The sequence below is a fragment of the Apteryx mantelli genome, chromosome 8 (assembly GCF_036417845.1).
Source record: "Apteryx mantelli isolate bAptMan1 chromosome 8, bAptMan1.hap1, whole genome shotgun sequence".
In the NCBI taxonomy this organism is placed as follows: Eukaryota; Metazoa; Chordata; class Aves; order Apterygiformes; family Apterygidae; genus Apteryx; species Apteryx mantelli.
Window position 1 is genome coordinate 26,631,751 of NC_089985.1, and position 21,113 is coordinate 26,652,863.

The 21,113-nt window shown below is 38.6% G+C and overlaps 1 long non-coding RNA gene across 1 annotated transcript; it reads right to left on the minus strand.

Annotated features, from left to right (window-relative positions):
- Positions 1–163: 163 nt before the first annotated feature.
- Positions 164–17,048, minus strand: LOC106499689 (uncharacterized). The gene is made up of 4 exons (XR_010884800.1): positions 16,981–17,048; positions 16,010–16,150; positions 2,356–2,489; positions 164–808 (listed from the first exon to the last, which is right to left on the minus strand). It is a non-coding gene; the product is annotated as an uncharacterized lncRNA (long non-coding RNA).
- Positions 17,049–21,113: the final 4,065 nt, after the last annotated feature.

Genomic DNA, 21,113 nt, shown 5'->3' on the forward strand with positions numbered 1-21,113 from the left:
TGAGGTTTCTTGAGTGTGACTAGGTGCATTCGAAGGAAGAAGCTCCATGGGAAGTTTACCCCAGCAGCTGCCACTTCACCACTGCCACCCTCCCACCCTGGCATTATGTGTTTCCCAAGAGAGCCAGTCGTCAGAGAAAACATTAAAACATGGAAGCAAAGAGTTTATATGTTGCCTTATTGATTTTTTTTTTATTTCATGTATTTTACCACATTTATTTCACCACAAACCTCTCAAGAGTCAATTTTTTTTCTGATGTTGTAGACATGCTCAAATTTACCCGTTTCTTTAAACTATGCATTTGCCTGCTATCTTGACAGATAGTAATTTGTCAAATTTTCTATGGATAGTAGCTACATACTCTTGGGAGGTGATAGGTTATGTCTTGTGATCAATATCCTACTGAGTAGACACATTTTTTGCAGAGATAAATTACAGACTTCTTTAACGGCAAATTCCAGCTGCTCAGTTTTTGCCCTTTGTCTCATAGGACCATCTCATCATGGGAGAAGGGCTGGAGTCTCTGGCTATCAGTCAAACCGCACTTTCTTCAGTTGCTTATTATTGTTCTTTGAATTCTTCCATGCTCATAGAAGATAATGCCTGCAAATTTGTGATTCGGAAGGAATAGCTAATAGCTGTTAAGCAAAATTCTTACTGACCTGCCTCTGTAACTGACTTTGTAATCCATTTGCTGGTATCATGCTGCCATCAAGCTCATCTTAAAGTTTTCCTCATGCAGATTGAGAGAAGTCCTTCACTTTTCTACTCAGGGGTTCCAAAATTTTTGTATTTGTGATTGCCCAGTCTAGGAAAAGCAAGATATTTTATATCATCTTGATTTCCTTCTCTTCACAATAGCTGATGGCATACAAAAATCAAAAGTGGAGAAAAACACACTGTTTTTAATTGCACATTTTGTTCTCATATTTTTAGTAGTTCAGGAACATATCTGAATTGCTGCACATGGATTACAAAAAGAATGAAACTTAGAGCAAAATTGATGGTACAGTTGTCTGACATAGTTTCTGATCCTGCAAATACATACTTTATTTTAACCTTGCTGATAGTCACATAGATTTGAATGTAAATACTACTTGTATAGTCAAAGTTATCCAGATGTATACCTGTTTACAAAAATATATATTAGAACACTTTCAGGATAGCTAATTTTATTGTTTGCAGGCTTACTGTAATTAGGATGCAATTAATATTATACTAATGTTTGCTCTTACTATATATTGAGACTCTGGATCACTTACCTTTTACAGAATAAGGATTACAAACACAATATAGTGGCTTTTTTTGGTTTCTCTTTTTAGGGCTTTTCTACAGAGATCTCCATGTTAATTACAGCTGTATATTTAAAGTAGACTATACTATATTAAACCCCTCTCTATATATTTTTCTTCAGAATTAAAAATGACCTTAATTCAATTTAGTTTAACTCACGTTGGAAATGAAATGGGCTATGTTAAATGAAGGCCACTTTAATCCTAACTAAGAGAGTCCACACAATGAGTTTACCAGGCTTAACTACTACATTTGGAAAAATAAACTTAGATTACTTTACAGTATCACCATGCAGAGAATCTCTTATTACAGTTTATAAGTTTCTAAAAGATACTCTTGTTATATTGTTTTGATAACAAAAGGACAAATTCATTAGAACCTTGACCTATTAGAATGGATGGAAAGAAAAAGCAGCATTATATGTATTACCAAATACTAATGAGACACCAAATAGCTAAGTGAATTTATTTAAGTGGGAGATGTGGAATGAGGGGAAATGAGGGAAACTTAAAATTAATAGTATCTTTAACACATTTATCTTTCATATGAAATTTAAAAATAACAATGTAATTATCTCACATATAAGTTACAGCTAGTAGCTTGAAAATATTACAGTAGGCCCTCAAATAGTCATCTACTAAGAAAAGAGAAGTAAAGATGTAGAAAATTTGGAATAAAAAATGAGGAGAATATTGCCTAGCAGACTGTGAGCTAGGTTTTGTCACTTAGCTTCATCTAGGATAATCCTTGGCATTTCACAGACTCTTGTTGTACAGTATCATTCAGAATTTGAAAGCTATTGTTATCTAAATCCCTTTTCTGAATTCAAGAATAGAAACAGGTGCAGGTACTTAAACAAAAAACACATTTGTCTCTGACAGTGGCATTGGAGGACTCGGCACTTTAGCTGTCCCCTCCACTATGAGAGAAGTGTAGCTTCCCATCACTTGAACTGCTTTATGGTTTAGTAGCAAACTTCACTGATAATGTATAACCACTCACTTCATAAGAAAACAACATGTCTATTCAGAGACATTAACATTTTAAAGAGACATCTTTTACCTGATTTGCCTTCCTTTTCCTGGATACCTCCTGTCTCCACACGTGATGTCATGCTGTGTCATCTCTTGCCATGAAGACTTGTGAGAAAAAACACCAAATGTTTGAGCTTATCATACATTGATCTCTTTTAACTCCTGGAATGAATAAAAAGGAAATAAATTCTGGACAGACCTCTGTGCTGCAGATATCTTTGTGTGTGATATTTTGAAGACCTTGACTTTAGGCTGGTCATAGTTACGTGTTCTGAAAAGAGTCAGAATGTCTTTCAACCAGTATTGCAAAAGCTGACTTAAAATTTCTTTGTACCCATCTTATAAATAGTGGCATCTAATTAACATGAAAAACATTACATAGCATGGTTTTCAGGATATGCTTTCATATCCTATCCTTTCTTTTTTTTTTTTTAATCTCAAACCCTCCTGTAAAGTACAGGTTCATAACCTCCGCTGTCCGTTGCATTGCCTGCCTCACCTGCGTAGCGTAATGAAAGGCAGACTCCGCCGAGCTGGGATCTGTCACACAACGACATACCCAAATGGAAGCCAAATGGATTATGATGGGAATGAAACCCAGCATGTTACCTTCCTTTTGTATATGTTTTATTTCTTTACTGGATGGCATTCACTAGTCTGTGTGTTATTCCGAAGTTATACCTATGAATTCTAACACTCCCTCTTCATAGCTGCTTTTTAAGATATGACTTTCAGTGCATAAAGTATAGAGCCAAGTAGAAATTTGAGTGCAGTCACTGTAGACAGTGGCATTTAGAGAATGAAAACCAAAATATCTCCAAGCTATGTTTTATTACAAAGCTTTTGATAACTAGGAAAGTCCAAAATAATGTCCTCTGTGTTGTTCAGTGATTATTCGGGAGCCAAGGTTCTCTAATAGGATATTCTTTACTTCAGGATACAATTTCAAATGCATCTGCTTAACAGGGCATATGTATCTGCAGAGCTTCTCTCTAAGACTAGGAAACTAGGCCTCTTAAAAAACAGCTCCTAGTATCACATATACCTTTCCCAACCAGGTTAATAACGAAACTTAAATTTATTTGAATATAACACAGAATTTCTTATGCTTATAGCCAAATTATTAACTACATTATTAATAACGTTTGATTAGTCTCAGACATATTCACAGATCTGCTTGAACCATCAGTGATATTCTTGCTGGGAGGTGAAAAATTCAGTTTTTCATGAAGTGTTATGTCCCAAAGTTTGATCTTTTTAATGTTTTATGCTTCCTTCTAAATGAAAAAAATTCAAGCAAAACACTAGAGCACTTGTCCCTTTCTTCCTCCCTTTTGGAATTTAAAAATGGAAAATTTATTTTTTTCTCGCAAATGTTTTTAGAAAATACAAATACACAGAATGTATTGCTCCCCAGCAAATGTTAGTCTGACTTCAGAGTATCACTATCATTATATCAATTCTCATCACATATTCATCCTGTATTACATTTGCTACCATTTGCTACAACAGCTTCTAGGATCCCAATCATATCAAGTAGAGGGGGAAAGAAAAGTCAGCTTTATCTGTTTTTCACATCCACATTTTTCTCAGCTTCTATTGTTACCAGCTTTCTAGTTAGGTGTTTTTTGTTATTGTTTTTCAGTGAGATGTTTGGAAGTAGAAAGCTCCATTTCTTTTGTACAGACTCTGCAGATGTCTTCTCGTATCTGTTTTAGTATTGTAACATTGCTTCAAACAACAATTAGGAATGATGACAACTAGTAGTGACATATCTACATCTAAACTTCATTGTAATTTGCTCAAATGCATGTCCTGTAAATTGTGTCCCTGTCACGTATCACTGTATTGGTTAAAGAAGTGAAGCTAATAAGCTTTTTAATGCACAATCAGCTCTTCAGCTGTAGCACCTTTAGTAGTGCCATCTAAAAATAGAAAACCAGTCTAGGATGTTTTTCTTGGTTTATTATTTATGTCTAGAAGCTAGTTGTTAACAGAAACAAAATCACTTTTCTAAGTCATGAATTTTACCCATTTATCTCTCTATAACTGGCTGATTTTCTCTCAGGGTTATAGCACGGTTCTTAGAAATAATAGGAGTTGTGCACATATGCCTAACTGAAGGTAATATGGGTCCCATTTGCTCTCGGGGTTACAGCATACTGTTGCTTCTTCTGCACACACGATCTTCTTCTGCAAGTGTCCTTGGTTCTTACGAAAACATTCATCTAAACCAGAGGTGTTATCAATGTGCAGTTTGTTCATGGCGTTCAGACCCTGGTGCTTGCAGTGTCTCTCAAATTAATATAAGCTTTTGCTTAAATCTCAGCTTCTCCCATCTGCAGTATTTGTGTTGTTACTGCTTGTTTCCGATTTCAAGCTCTGCAAGCTTTTCTGCCTCTAATAGCTTTGCCATACAGTATTTTCAGCTCTTGGTCATATCTAAGGTATCACAGTCCCATCTGATCCAACACTTTATTGAAGTACATGTTCCTTGGCAAATTCTACATTGCCTCATCTGGGGTGAACTTCTAGGAGTCCAATTCTGTATTATTTGTTCTCTGTTCTAGTGAAAACCAGGGGCTAAGTTAGCCTTTCAAAATGGCAAGTTTTTTTTAATCTAAAATTATTAATTAGCTCATGCTCTAGGACAGGGAAATTCCATGTTTTATCGTAACACCTATCAGGGGTAGAAATATACTGAGCTATAATTGACTCTCCAACTTTATAAACTGCCAAATACTTTTGAACCATCATGTTCAATGTATATAACTTTCATATACTTTGTTTTTATCTGGACTGCAATTCTCCTCAATTTTTTGTAACAGTTTCCTGGCTATCCTCTGCTTGGATTGCTGAAATCTATTAAATATGCCAAATGCATCAGAACTTGCTATTTTCAGAAAGAAAGAAAGCCTCCTTCTGGTTAGCTGCTTTTAAATAACACCTACTGCTTCCAGATGTACATTCAAGTGTTCTTTCCTTCTTTCCAGTAGTTTCTGGTACTTCCAGTGTTTCAGCCTTTAAATGCTCCAATTTCTTCATAGTTTGTTTCTTTCATTTCTTTTTATTGCTAGTACCATGAATCAGGAATCATTCTAGGCTCAGAGAATTAAAATAGATGTTCTTTAATCATGTGTGTCTGCAGTGTCTTTTCCTCACACTTACAAGACAGAAAGCTAAACCTCTTAAAGGTACATTTACACCAGTAACCTTCCATTGTAAGAAATTACAAGCAAAGAAAATTATAGTATCATCATATTTATTGATGTGCATCTACTGAATAAAATTTAATTCATGAAAGCAACAATCAGTAAGAGGCCACTTTGCATCTGAAAAAAAGCAGCTAATAAACAGACTTGAAAATTTTGTTTAATTTTTGTAGACCTATTTTTGGTTTGTTTTGATTGAAGAAGCTAGAAGGAGAAGTGTCTATGGTGTTAGCCAATAAGAAGGTATTAAACCTCAGCAACATAAAGAAGTGACTATTTCAAGTGGTTGTAATGCAAATCTCATTGTAAAAGCTTTTTCCTCTCAGCTCCAAAATCTGAGATGCCATTGTCAGAATGTGCTTTGATATCTTAATGGCAGTATTATTATATGTTCTGCATATTTGATATATGCATGATTGATCCACCCAGAGAGAGAAATTGAATGTTTTCAAGCATTTTTTTTGTCCCATGAAACAGAGATCTTTGATTTCTAAATGCATTTAGACCAAGGCAGATTCTCTTTAAACTCAGTTTCACATCTGAAATGTTCAACTGACTTTCCAATGTTTGAAATAAATACCTTGCTTCTCATGAAACTTTTATTTTTTAATTTATGCTGAAAGACGGTAACTATGTGAAATACTGTATTTTCAAGGAAATATGAAAGAGAGGGTTTTTTAATTGGCGTTGGGTACTATCTTTTTACTCATCAAATTTACATGAAAGAACTCCATTCAGTCCATTTGTGCAAAGAGCAGCTCTAGTCCCAAGCAATATCCGAACCAATAACTGTCTACATATAAGAATTACCCTCAATCATATCTCTTCTGCTTCCAGTACTGTAGTTCCTTTCAAAAATTTGTTGGTAAAGACAATCAATCAAGGTCTATACTAGAGAATGCATAATCATGAGATGCCTGACCATGTTAGGGATAATGTCTGCACTTATTTATGTCATGTCCATGTACAACATTTTAAATCTGGGGTGATGGCGTCTTATGTGTAAGTCACTTAAGACAGTTGCTCTTTTCCTTCTCTGACAGCTCTCTTCAGAAATCTTCCTTTCTGATAATTTTGTCACAATAAAAATTATCCTCTGATTTAAACATAACTTTCTTTTGTTCCTTCTATTATTTCACATTACTAAAATAAAAACAATCAATTCCTCTCCAAGAAATGCCCTTTTCTTAACACTAAAGACTTAATATTCCTTCTTGTCCTTTCCCTCCTTTTATATCTCTGTTTCCCTCCATCTCCTCTCCTGCCCCATTCTGTTTATTTGTTCTTTTCCTTTCCTGTACTGCAAATTTACTATCAGAATCATTATTTTGTAAGAGTTAACAAAGCTAAAGAAATTCAGCAGCACACTTTGGTGGTGTTTAGCATCCCTTGCTTCATCCAAATAACCGGGGCACTAGATTTTATTTTCTCTAATAGGGTTGAGCATAAAGATGGGGGCATGTCTAACTCAGCTGGGGCCCCACCTGGTTATTAATGAAAAGGCAAAGCACAGGTCAGGATTTTCTTCCCTGCGTGCACACACTCACAGGAAAGGCCATAAAAGCTACTGCCAAGGAGAAAAGTATTTTTGTGAATTCTCAGACAAAATCCTGCTTTCTTCATACTCAAAAGAAGTTTTGCCATCAGTGACATTGGGATTTTATCTGCAAAACCTGGCCCGGATTATTTTCCTATTTTTGTGGCTGTTACTTCTTACAAACTTTAAAAACATAGTATCTTAAAGCAAATACTTTACTTAAACTCTCTCTTTAGTTTCTGCCATAGCATTCCACCAATTTATTGCAGAGAAAGGAGTATAATTAGCCATATCCATTCCCTGAAGGTTAGTATAGGACAGTATGCTGAACAGGCACAAAAGACATGTTAGTAATGGTTCTCCTGGGTAAGTAATTTATTCCTGTAATTTCTTAGGAATGATAAATGTGGTTACATTGTTCTCCTTTGGTTAAAAGCACTTCATCTATGCAGTATATTGGAGGGATATTTCTTCTCTGTCCTCTATCTGTTTGAAGGGGGAGCTAAATGCTTTGCATAATGATCCTTTAATACGTAAATATTAATAATACAACTAATGCCAGTACTTAACAGTTATGTAGTGCTTTCTCATCCATAAATCTCAGAGTGAGACAGACAGTTGAAGGCAGAAGATTTTGAAAGTTTCAGCAACATTTGTGAGTGGCAGTCCATGGCTGCTGGGGCTGCAGGGAGGAGAGAAGAGGAAGAGGCAAGAGAAGAAGGGCTGGAGGAGGTATGGGGAGAGCAGCCGAACCTCTCAGGGAGGGCAGTGCCCCCCTGCCACAGACAGGCTGCATGAGAACTGCAAGAAGGGAATAAAATAGTGCAGAATAGAAGAGAAGAGGGTTTGAGAATGGGAATGGGAGAGAACAAAGAGGTCAGAAGAATTGAAGTGCATCTGTGTGGAGAAGGGGGAGCAGATAAAATCATTATGGGAAAGAACGTGTAGGTGTCCTCACCTGCCTACCCTCCTGGAGTCTCATCTCTCCACCTCAAAGGGGACCTCATTCTAAAGGAAAATATATGGTATGATCTTTTAAGAGAAAAAATAGTATGGGAGGCAACCTGTTTAGCCTGGAGAGAGAAAGGGGTGCTATGACTAGGAGAACCTGTGATTTTGCTGCAATCTCAGGACTGTGTGAGCAGTCCGAGTTCCTGCACCCGTGTCTCTGCTCTGCATGTGAGATCTCTAGTCACTTCACGACAGTTTTCAGGGGAGTAATTTGGAGACCTTTGGTCTGGAGATGGTCTTTTAGTATATGTTTGGGCAGCTGCATCACAGTGGGGTCCTAATTTTGAATGGGGCCTCTGTTTTCTGCCATAATTGAAATAATAAATCATAATCTACTCAATAATGGAGCCGCTATTGCTTCTTGGACATAAAAATCTCATGAGATTATAAGGAAATTTAAATTACATTAACATTATCTATTGTATTCACCAAAAATGTTCTCCATAGTTTGAACCAAAACTCCAAATCATCATGCTTATGTAAAGTGTAATTGTAGCAGTCATTTATTTCTTTGCTACCAAAAGTAGTAGTAAAGAGTTTCAAGGATTTTCCTACATCATGCTATGCATTTCTCCATAAGTAGGGCACTCTGGAAAGTTAATCTTTTTTTTGTGTGATTTTGGAGACTACAGCACAGATACAATAAGGCCCTTTTAAATCTCTCTGGTTTATTTGGTTGCTTAGGACAACCCCTGTAAACAGCAGTGGGACAACACAAGGTCTTCCCCAGGCTGGGAAACTTGAGGGAGAAGTGAGATCACTCTGGAAGGGATGGATTCAGCCTGCCTATACCTGTATGAGGAGACGCATGCTTTTGCAGGGACTATTTTGCACATTTCTTCTGGAATGCTTTATGCTTTTATGCTCTTTAATTGTTTTAATTTGTGATATACGGCAAAAATAAACATGTTTTCTGGCAACAGCTTTTTTCTTGTTTTCTACATTGCTTTCCTATTGTGACAAAAATATTTTTATTTACTGATTAAATGTTTATATATAATGAAAGAAGATTATGAGAAAGAAAACTTTGGCTATACAGAAAGCACTACTCTGCTTCTCATTTTGACAATGTGCTTTTATTGTGCCTTTTGAGACAGTAGCTTTAAAAAGGTGAAAACCCTATTGGAAAGCTAAGTAAAAATGCTTCTGGAGGAATCCAAACAAGAGTAAAAGTGTTACTCTTTGCAATATTAGCTGTCAATCAGACATGATGAATAGAAGGGTTAAGTATTAGCTAGCTGATACGTATTTCAAAGCTTATTCTTACTGGTACAAAACAGCAGGTTCTTTCTCATACACAGTTACGCAGAGTTAGAAAACCAACAACCTGCACTTCTGTGTCATTCTGCTGAAGTATTGAAATATTTTACCATTTCCCTGATATTTTAGGACTAAAGTTTTTTCAGGTTATGCTTCAGAAATTAGATTATTAGGTTTATCTAGTTTGTATCCTCCTCTGGTAGTGTTTCATTACTAAGAGTTGCTTCAGAAAATTATTAGTATATTGTTATACATGTTATTACACAACTACTTTTCTAGATTTAAAACATGATATTCCTTCTATATATGTACCTCTTTCATTGCTCTCTATGAAATAATCGCTATCAGTGGGCTATATAGAGAGGTGAACTTGGTCACACAGCAATATTAAGTTAATTTGAACTCCATTTTATGTCTGTAATATTTAAGAAAAAAAACACATTTAATTCTTGTTAACATTGTAGCTCTATAACCTGTATTCAGTATAAAAATATACTGCTTAAACTTTAGCTATGAAAAAGTCATTACATAATGTCATGTCATCCCATGTATGAAACCTGTGGTTTTGTGATTAAGTGATGAAAACAGTCTGAAGGAGTAACTTTATTAGGCTAATTAAGACTCAGGAATGAGTTATCTGGAACTTTTGGTTGAACCCTGTAAACATCACTCTTCCTTTTATTTTCTTGAGACATAAAAAGGTATTTAAAGCACTTCCTTGTTTATGTAATCCAAATTCATATTGTCTTAAGTCATATGTAGTCTCTTAAATGAAAGCAAAGTGACCAGAAAATACAACCAAGTCAAAAAGGGAAAAAATGCAGGACAGTAGTGAATTTAAATCTTTCATAACTGCAGATGGAATTTTGAAAGGTAAAATCTTGTCAAGTCTTCATGGACTGGCAAATTCTAGGGCACTTTTTATAAAAGGTGAACTTTCCCTGTTGTACTTAGTTAAAATTTCTCTTCTGCCAATTTTGGTGCAACAGACTTTTAGGCCAATTTGGGAGTGGGATGGGACTTGGAGAGTAACAAACTCAAAATCTGCCACTGTCTTCTCTGGATCATCAATTGAAAAACTCCCTTTTCTTTTTAAACAGAAGTACAGTCATTTACAGAAAATGAGGTTATTATCGTGCTATCCTTTCTACATTTACACCCTACTCCTTACCCTAAAGATGGACAGAAAACCTTTCATGATAAAGACCCGTGAGCTATTTTTTGCATGGAAAACCACATTAAACTCAGGGAGATCACTTCATAATGTGCTGTTGCAGGGTCCTCATGCTGCACATCTGTCTGAGTGGAATGGGAGGCCTTTGGAAGCTGGGGCATAAAGTACCACTGCTTATTTTCTACATACAGGGAACCTCTTCTGCAAATTTTTACGGTATATGTCAGAGACAACTGTGTCCCACTGTTTCAAAACTCCTCCAGAGATTATAATTTGACCTATATATTTGTATCTTTCATTGGCCTGTTTTACTCTATTATCTAGCCTTTGTATATATAGTCATATATAGTATATCCATCATATACATTTTATCATAAAATATAATTACTATGAGCTGGTGATATATTTCAACCTTCTCATTAACATATTAACCAACAGGTTTGTTGTCTTTTAAATAAAATTGTAAAGAATTAGCCCATTACAGCTATTACATAACTATTCCATCCCTTCTTCAGTGTACCACATGGTACAGATATATCTGCTGAACACTTTTGTAAAGAAGGGTGTAGATATTATCATTTCTATTTTATACGTGAAGAAACTGAAGCGGACATGTGCAATGAGTAAAACATCTAAAGAGATTCTGTAGTCCCATCACAGTCTTTAGAAGGTATTTGGCCCCATCACAAAATCAGTGCACAGTTCTATAAAAGCAAAATGCTTTCCCCAACAAACCAAAGACTAAGTTATCCATGCAGCTAGAAATTGTTTTGAGGTACAATGGTAGATCTCTGTAAAGGACTTCTTATGGCATCTAGGATTTTCATAAACTCTATTATTTTTATGGGAAAAATTTTTGTGTAGAAACAGTGAGGAACTAACATTTATTTCAACATTTTAACAGTGCATATTAATGAAATTCAAATTTCAGCACACATTTTTATCCCATTTAAGCAAATACCAACTTTTCAATAGTCTTTTTTACAGGAAAAATAATATATGTATTCCTACAATACATTAAATTCTTTGTAGTTCAGCTAATGTGAATAATTATATTTGGAACTGAGATTTCCCAGAAACAGATTTGCTAGCTAACTCTACTGTAGGAATACTCTGTGCAGAATACAAATTCTGAAGATATTATAAAAAGCCAAATCATTTGCTTTTTAAGCGATATTTATTAAGAAACATGACAAGGCTATAAATTAAACAATACATTTTAAATGTATGTTAAGCTTTATAAGACAGAGTCTATGACATTTAATCTAGGGAGCACAGGAATGGAATCTGGAAGGACTCGAGCACTTAGTTCTGCCACTGACTCCAAAGGTCATGTTCCAAGCGATGTGCAAAGTGTGAAGTAAATTAGATGAACTCTGAAAACAGATTTTCTCAACCTTCTGCATATTTCAGATCATTATCTCCTGTGTGGCTTTTGACAATGTACTCATCTGTTTGGCACAAACTCATTGCTGACGTGACATTGAACCAACAGTTGGGATAAATTTGAATCTGTGTATCCCTTTCTTAAGGGAGATAAGTAATATTTACCTGATAGGAATGTTGTGAGAGTAATGCCTGTACAGTGGTGAATAAAAAACTGTTTATTGCTTATGACGAAGGTATACCAGTCATTTCTTGAATAATTTTTTAAATAAATTTTAACATTATATGTAAAAGGGTTTAATTCCATTTTTCTTCCAGCCCAAATTAACAATGCATCAAGAGACTTTAATAACGAAAATAAGCGCCCAGTTTTCTCTGTCAGTTGAACCAATATTATCTGTGAGAGAAGATTTACAGCTTCTCTTTAGGTCATAAAGCCTAGTTACTAATTATCTTCACTAAAAATGGTTAAGATGATAGTAGTACAGTATCATACAAAATAGTTATCACATTGCACTATGTCAAAATAATGAACTGACCACTTCAGATTCATGTCAAAGAACCTACATGAAACAATTTTCAATTACACCTAATAAGACACTGAGCTAACAGATGTTGAGAACTTTTCCATTATTTTACAAAAGGACACATTAACTACATGAGATACACCCCAGCTCTACTGGGACAGAAAGCTCTCTCCATTCCCATTTTTCTTCTCAGTGATTCCTGACCAGATTGCTTAAATTCTGTTTTATTTCCTGTGTCCAACATCTGCAAGGAATGAGATGCTCACACACCTCTACTTGAGCCTGCAGGCCAGCAATAGTGCAGGCAGCTGTTGGTAACATGTTATGATCTTATTCCCATTGGTGAATGCTTATGTGTAGTAAGAAAACTGTTTTTTTCCTTTCCTGGATGACCCCATGAACTTAATTGACCAGCACATATAAATTTCCACTTTCCTTCTATCTGTGCCTGACTTGATCCTACAACCTTCACACAATGGAAATTTTTTTTTTTTTACTGGTTTGATGGCTGGTTATCAAAAACAAATGTCTCTCTAACCTGCTGAAGTTCTGGGACTCCCTTTTTGCTCTTAATCAGGGGCAAAGAACAGATGGGAACTCGACAGGATTATCTGAGAAAAGAACCTCCCAAGCCTTGATTACTGAACAGATAAAGACACTCTGAAATGATATTTTGTGTGGTTAAAAATATAATTATTTTCTTGTCTTAAAGCCATTCAAAGACATGCCTGAACCAAAGGGGTCCCATTAAGCTCCAGTGTAATTGAGTGCAATCTATTGATACCCTTGGTATTATGGTATCTGCTTACATCAGTACTGAATTTCTCCCAGACAGTGTTTGGAGTGATGAGGATTATAAAAAATTATTGTATATGAAATGCTATGTTATGCCAATATCATACTGTTACAGCTTGTAAAATCACATTGCTCTGTATAATAAAAGATGTTTACAGCAGCAATGAACTCAAATCAAGCACATAGCACATGTTTGGTGATAAATAAAAAATAACAAGCCATCTTGCTGGACATTTGATTTTCAGGGGATAATCTCAGACAATACTCTGAAGATTAGAGAGATAGGAGATAAGAAGCTGTGACAGGCTGGCAGTATCTGCCTGAAACACCACAGCCTATTAGCAGGTGTTGGTGCTGCTGGGAAAATGTTGCATGGATTTTGCTAACACACTGAGCAGATGGCTTATAAAAGAAATGGGTGTTGCTCTTTGAAGCGAAAAACATATATGGGCTGAGAAGTCTTATACAGAGAATCCTGAGGGAATATAAGGCATAGGGAGAGAACTTGAGCTGAACCTTGTTATTTCATTGGCAATGCTTTTATTTTTAGAGTTAGACTCTAGGAAATGGGTGATTTTTGACTGCACAGACCATGTTTAGACATAGTTTTATAGAAAGCTGAAAAATGCACCTGGTAGAAAAGCATAATTAACTACCTAGTAAATAAATTGCAAATGGAATGTTGTGCAAACAGAAGAAAACATACTTGGAATAGCTAGGTTTCATACTATACAGCTACATGCTGCTTCAAAGCTTTTGAACCTCATGACTGTTATTTTAAACATTTTGAACCTTACTGTGGCTTTTTGGCACCCTCAGCACTAAGAGTTGCATGAAGGTACAACCCATTTCAACAGTAAAGGCAAAATGCAACTTGAGGTTTTCTGGACCGTATGAGATTAGGCATCCTACTGCACCTTTGTAAACTGATGGTTGAATGGCATTGGATTAGGGGACAGGAGAAATAGGTTTTCACTTCAAAGCCTATTTTGTGACCTTGAACAAAGACCAGGAAACCTCTTTGGAATATTTAATTGTCCCCTTTGTAATTTGGAAAAATTATATTTACTGACTTTGATTTGGATTATATATATTCAGCATTAGAGTTCTCATAATTATTCAGGCAGTACATTATTAATAACAGGAAAGGTTAAATAGGAACTGTGCTCAAATAAATAATCAACCTTTCTCTGAAGGACATGAATGATCTGATTGCCATCACCACTATGACTACTTAAGGTCATAAAAGTACATGGAATACCTGGATGGAATAATTGTAAGAAACACCCCACAGAAATTTCATAGAAAAATGTGGATTTATGTGAAACAGCACATTCATTCCTGATCTCTAAATTTTTGTTTTGCCTATGTTTCTTTTTTTGTGGAATTCATAAGATGATCTTCATGCCATAAAAGGTATCTCTTATTCCTAGTTTTATTTACAGTAGCAATTATCTAGACACATCTGTTGTCTCAAAGGCACCAGTGTTCAATATTTAAACTAGCTCAATATTCAGACTAAAACTCCTCTATTTAATTCTCCTAATCAAGCATCTGGGTATTTAATACCCTGTTTCAGTTTCTTGCTACATTTTGTTAGCGCTTACATTTCAACTTAGAGGTAGTGAGTACAATCTACTTCAACAGTGATTCAAAATGCAGATTACATTAGAAAAGTAAATGTAATCTGCTTCTGGCAAACAACAACTAAAAGCACATTCTGGAAGAGATTAATGCCTGCTGCCTCTGAGGAATGGAGATGAATAAAAGCATTTGTGTTGTCAGATTCTGGTCCTCACTGGGAGGTCAGGCCACAGATTGTGATTTCCCAGTTAAGGCCAGTATCCATTTGCACCAGTGCTCCGTGGGAAGGGGAAGGCACTAGCTGCACCTCAGAAGTGAGGCTGTCAGAAAGTGCCTCTCAGAAGCAGAGCAGGGTGGGCACGGTTATGTTGCGAGGCACCAGGTTTGGCTGCAAACTATAATCCAAAAGCTGGGGACAATCCTTTGTCCAGCCTCTCGTTTGTGATTTGCCACTCTTACGCTATTTAACAGAATTCAGCACTGCACAAAGGTGCACTGCAGACTGGGTCTGCACCTGAGACCAGGTCTAGGGATACAGAGTGTGGGCATACAGCTAAAACAAAGCAGACAGGGTCTGACAGAGGCGCAAATCAAGCTTTGAAGCAGAGATAACACGTGATGCAGACACACCTTTCAAATTATTTCATCTGCAGTTAATGGCAAAATTCCAAATGACTGTAATGGAAGCAAAAGCAAACTTTTCCCTGCAAGCATCCTCTAGCACACCTGTGAGAAGAATGAAGAATGTTTGGTTGGTGACAAGCTTCGATCACATTGCCTCTGGTTTAGTGTATAATTTCTTTTATTAAAATTTAGGTCTGTTCCTACAGTCGCTTACCTACACAAATAAGCATGTGAATTTCAATGAAATCATACTTGTGGGTAGAAATTATACCTGTACTTCTTTTTTTTTGACAAGCCTAACACAGCTTTGAGCACTAAAAAAAAAAAACACGTGCGTATCAGTAGAAATCACAATGTAAACTATAATCAAAATAAATTAAAAATACTATGTCTGTAATAATCAAGAAATCCTTCAGCTTTACAAATTACACATCTGTACCACACATGAGAAACACTTTTACATCTCCTTAGGATTCCCTGAAAGATTCTTCATTTGGCTTTCTTTCCTTATCAGTCAGTGTAGTATTTGCAAAAGAAGCCCATGATCTGTTCCCATTAAAATGACAGCTTACCTCCGAAGAAGTTCAACAAAGTAGATGAAACAATATAATACTGATCAGCTCACAGTTAAAATTTCAGCCAACTTTACTTGCTTCACGTCATTTAACAAACTTCAAGTTATTGTCAACCTTCTGCATTCCAGTTTTTTTTTCCTGAGGAAGAAAAGGGAAATTTTAAACCAAGCCTACTGAATATATTTATTTCTAATCACCTTTAAAAAGTTGTAGAGATTCTCATGAGATGCCTATTTTAGCTAAGAGACTGTTCAGAAAAAGGTGAGCCTGAAATGGATTTTAAAAGTATAAAGTACCGAGGAATGTATCATGTAAGGAAGCAAAGTAATGTGAAGGGGCTTGGTTAATTGATAAAACAGAAAAAAACTCCAAACATCAGCAACAAGAATAACTCCGTACAAGATGATGGCTAGTTCCAGGGCAAATCTAAATCGGTGTAAATCCAATGGCATGTCAACCTGCACTGCTCGCGAATCGGACTCTCAGGCTCAGAAATAAGCACCCAGGATGCTACACAGCCTATGGGGGTGATGAATCAAATTTAAGTTGGTCTTCTATTTACTTTTTCCAGAAAAAGGGTTTTATTGAAAATTGTTTATTCTTTTAAGGATACACATTTTAAAATCTTTATTTGAAAATTCTTCCTCCATTTTTAATTTTTTAAAGAAACCAAATTACCTGATTAGGCCATGGGCACTACGCTAGGCTCCAAAATACCTCAGAAAAAGATTGTGACAGCACTTGCAAAGTGGCATACAGCAATTACACACACACACACACAAAGAACGAAAAATCTTGATTATAAGACCAAGCAGGAAGGAAAGTAAAACCTGTCTGAACGCCGGTATCCCCAGCGCAGACCCCCACGTTCATAAACGCGGACTAAGCCCACCGAAGCGACAGTCCTGCCGCAAACACCTGCTGGCCACGCTAACTGCCCGGCGCCCCCAGCACTGCAAACGCCCCACCTGGCGGGACGGAGCCGCTCACGCCCGGCGCGGAGGAGGCCACGCCCGGCGCGGAGGAGGCCACGCCGCCGCCGCCGCCGCCGCCGCCGCCGCCGCCGCCGCCGCCGCCGCCGCCGCCGCCGCCGCAGCGCGGGCCGGGCCTCGGTGCCGCCGCCCACGGCCCGCGCCGTTGCTAGGGCCTCTGCGTCCGAGGGCAGGGACAGCGCGGGCCGCTCCCACTGCGAGCGGGAGGGGGGGGACCGAGCGCTGCGGGCGGTAACACGGGCCCCTGGCGCCACCGGCCCCGCTCCGGGGGCATCGCCCGCCTTTCCGCAGGCGGTCTCCTCGCATATACCTGCGTGGGGGGGGGCCGGCCCTCTGGCCCGGCCCGGGGGTGCCCGGCGCCCCCCCCTCTCGGGGAATGGTTCCTTCCAGCTTCCTAGCCGTAACCTCCCCCGCCCCCTCCCGCTAGTGCCCAGCCCGGCAGGCGGCGGAGCAGATGCTGCCGCCTGGGAGGGCTCCACCGCGCTGTCCGTGACGGCACCGCCTCGCCCGGCGCGGCCCCGGCCCGGGACCAGCCCTGCGCCCCCCGCGGCGACCGGAGCGCTCGGGGGCCTCCCAGCCCGCAAGGTAACGGCGGGGGAGCCGCGGGGCGCCTGCCCTCTCCGCCCGCGCTTCGCCCCCCTCCGGGCGCGGCGGCCGTTAAACCGCCGCCCCTCTGCCCGCCGCCCGCCCCGAGCCCCGGGGGCGGCCGGTGTCCCCGGGAGCGGCTGCCGTCCCGCGGGCGAAGCGGCGGAGCGGCTGCCCGTGGTGATTCAGCATCGCCGCCCGCGGAGGAGGGGCGCGGGCGAGCGGGGGTCCCGGCGGGGACGGGCCCCGGGGGGCGGCAGGGCCGGGCCGGGCCCGGCTCGGGGCGTTGCGCGGCTGGGGGCGCCGCGGGGCCTGGCTGGAGCCGCCGGAGCGGCCGGCGGGGATGCTGCGGCGGGGGACGCGCCCGCTGCCGCCCGGTCGGGCGGGCCGCAGGACGGTGCTCGCGGCAGGGAGCCCCGGCGCTGGTGGCGGCCCCGGCGGGGTGCGCGGGGCTCGCCGCAGCCGCGGGCGATGCGCGGCGCGGCGGGGCGGCTCCGTCGGGAAGTCCCCCCGGTGCAGCCGGGAGTGCTCGGGCTGGACCATGAAGGCTGTTTGAGTGCGTGTTTTAATTTGAAGAATAAGGAACAAGTAGACACTTCAACAGAAATGCGGCAGGCTTACGTAAAAACTTGGGTGATTTTTTTCAGAATTACAAGTATTCATGCTCCCCCCCCCCCGAAGTTTGCGTAGCAAGCGCATCGTTTGTGCACATCATATCGCCTGTATGGGCAGGTCCCTTCAAAGACACTTAAGGTTAAATTGGGATACTTTGTTGGCAATTATATCCAGCGGGGACTAAAATTTAGAACAAGTTGAATCACTGGAGATCTAAAACAAATATCTTTGCTTTCTGCTCATAGTTCAAAGTCCATAATCCGTAGGATTTTCCGATTTTTTTTATTATTATTGAAGCTGCACATTATTTTAAGCAAAAGGCAAAAGCGTTTGATGCTAGAATCTGAATATTCTGCTGAACTCTGTGTAACTGCCGTAAGGTCTCAAATTTAATTTCATTCATGCCTTTCTTATGTCTTTAAGTGTGTTTGTATTCTGAGTACCAAAATCAGGTTCTGTTGCTTATCAACACCTTCCCTCACCCCCTGAAGAAACCCATGCATAGCCTGATACTGTATTCTTTGCCCAAATCTTAATTGATTTGATGTACCTGGATGTTAATACCTACCTAAAAAAACAGAGCACTCTTACTGCTTATTTTCACAATTTAAAGACTGGAAGCACTTTTCCATATGGGAATCTTTTGTCCCCAAATTCTACGGAGTTTCTCAAAAATATACAGTGTGACTGTGCATCAATAGACACTTGTGCCCCTGGTTTAACTACTAGGATGTAGGTTTTCATAGAACTTTGATATATATCAGTATCACTTTGAACAAAAAATGACAGAAGCAGTTAAACCCCCATGCCAGGGGATTTCCAGTATGGTGAATAAAGATACTGGCTACACTAGCATATGGAAGTATTGTTTTCCAGGCCAGATAATCTAAAGACAAATGTTATAGTACTTCAGAAAATCCTGTGAGCTATTTCATGTGGTATATGAAATTTCTTTCTTAAGAAAGAAGTGTATTTTTGCCTGTAATTATTAGTGATATCTGTGTTATGAAAGCAAATCTAGAACAATAATTCACTTCTTAAGAAAAAAAACTTCTATGATAGTTTGCATACATCACATCCAAAGAGACCTACTCACCAGTTTGGGAGTGTTAGAAGAGACCAGGAAATCAGGCCTGTCAACAGTTATATGGCAATTATTCTAGTAATCTGTGAATAGTTTTAGTAATGTGAGGCTCAGGTTTGCTGTCAACTAATGGTTTTTTCCTCCTCTCTTCCAAAGCCAACAGTGTTAAATTGGCAGTGTAGATTAAGCTGTGGACAAGTCTGAAGGAGTGGGAGATGAATTGGTCAACAAGCAGTTAGACAATAAACTACCTTGTAATCTGTTGTATTGTTAGGATGTTTTCTAAGATCTTTATAATAGTGTTTGCAATGAAAGATATATATCTATATTTTAAAGATGAAATGTGGCTGACTAATGCTGACTGCTGAATGTGCTTGATCTAAATTGTCAGCGTCATCAAAGACTGAAACATGATATCTTGACTTCAATCTCAGTGTGTGAATGTTTAATATATATTATAAAAATGTCTGCAGGATGCATATGGCAAGTGAGTCATTTCTTCACTTCCACACTTTCTAATGTTTTGGGTATTTTGTTTGTTTTAATTATCTGTTTAATTATTTATTTTAACTTATGCTTTCTGATACATACATTCGTATAAATGAGGAATACTTAGTATTAATTTAAGGATAGAAATCTTTAGAAAACCATTACAGTAATACATATAAAATATTAAATGCAAGAAAATTGAACTGAAATATTAATATCTGAAATAGAGAAATTAATAGCATTTCCCAAGCTACCTTGCCTCTACTTCTATAAAGCTACTGTTTTGCCTTCAAAAATGAGCATGATAGTGTTGCAATATAATTTTTTGATATATGATTCCCTAATCTTTTTTCTTTTTTGCTATAACTTATCGGTCTAAAAAATGGTTATTGAAATCAACAATGTCTTATTTCTCATATTTTTGAGTTTCTGAAAACCTTCAGAAAACTTGTGTTGTGACTGCCTTGCAGGGTTCTGACTGTGGACCAAACCTAAACAATAGAGTCATGAAATTGTATAAATGGGCTTTGTATCAATCCATGAAGGAAAAAATGAATGCTTGTCAGTCTTTTACTTTTTCGATGAGGTATTTCCATCATCCAGGTTGACACAATGACTCTGTAATGGCCTGGTGGGGAAGGGAACCTGAAAGATGTCTAGAGTCTGTAGGAAGATACATACTGTCAAAGTTAAGGAAACTCATTCCAAGTACTACAGCTAATGTATCACAATATATTGGCTGGATTTTGTTTTTTCGCTGTCAACTTTAGAATACTGAGCCTCATGTTGCCTTTTGTTTTTTACACACCTAGGAAGTTAGTTGGGACTGTTGAACTTCCAGCAGTAGGATTTGAAAGGGCCCTATTAAGCATAAGGAAGCTCTTCAAAGTCTCTTAATGCTTGCCTAAAGCCCTGCCAGAATGGCACTTCCCAAGTATTCCTCTGCAGATGTTAGGAGGCTCCTTAAAAGTTTACTGGAGCCCATAAGCCTTTTTTACATTAATACTTAAAATGTTAATGCATTTTAAATTTAGAACTGAATACATTCCTCTTGACTGCACTGGTGGGTAAGAGAATCACATGTAATTGAGGATGAGTATGGGAGAAAAAAACCTGATGTATTGAAATGGTGAACCTTTGAATCTGTTGGATATTTGAGTAAGTTGTATTGTTCCAGAAGAGCACCCCTCTTAGATCCGCAAGTTTTTTGCAGACCAGGAGGCTCCATACTGCCTAGTTCTACTGGGTGCCCTTCTTTGTGGTGGTGGATATAGGAACCCACAGGTGTTTTGCAGGGGTTTTGGAATCTTAGCTTTTTGCTTGTTCTAAATATTCT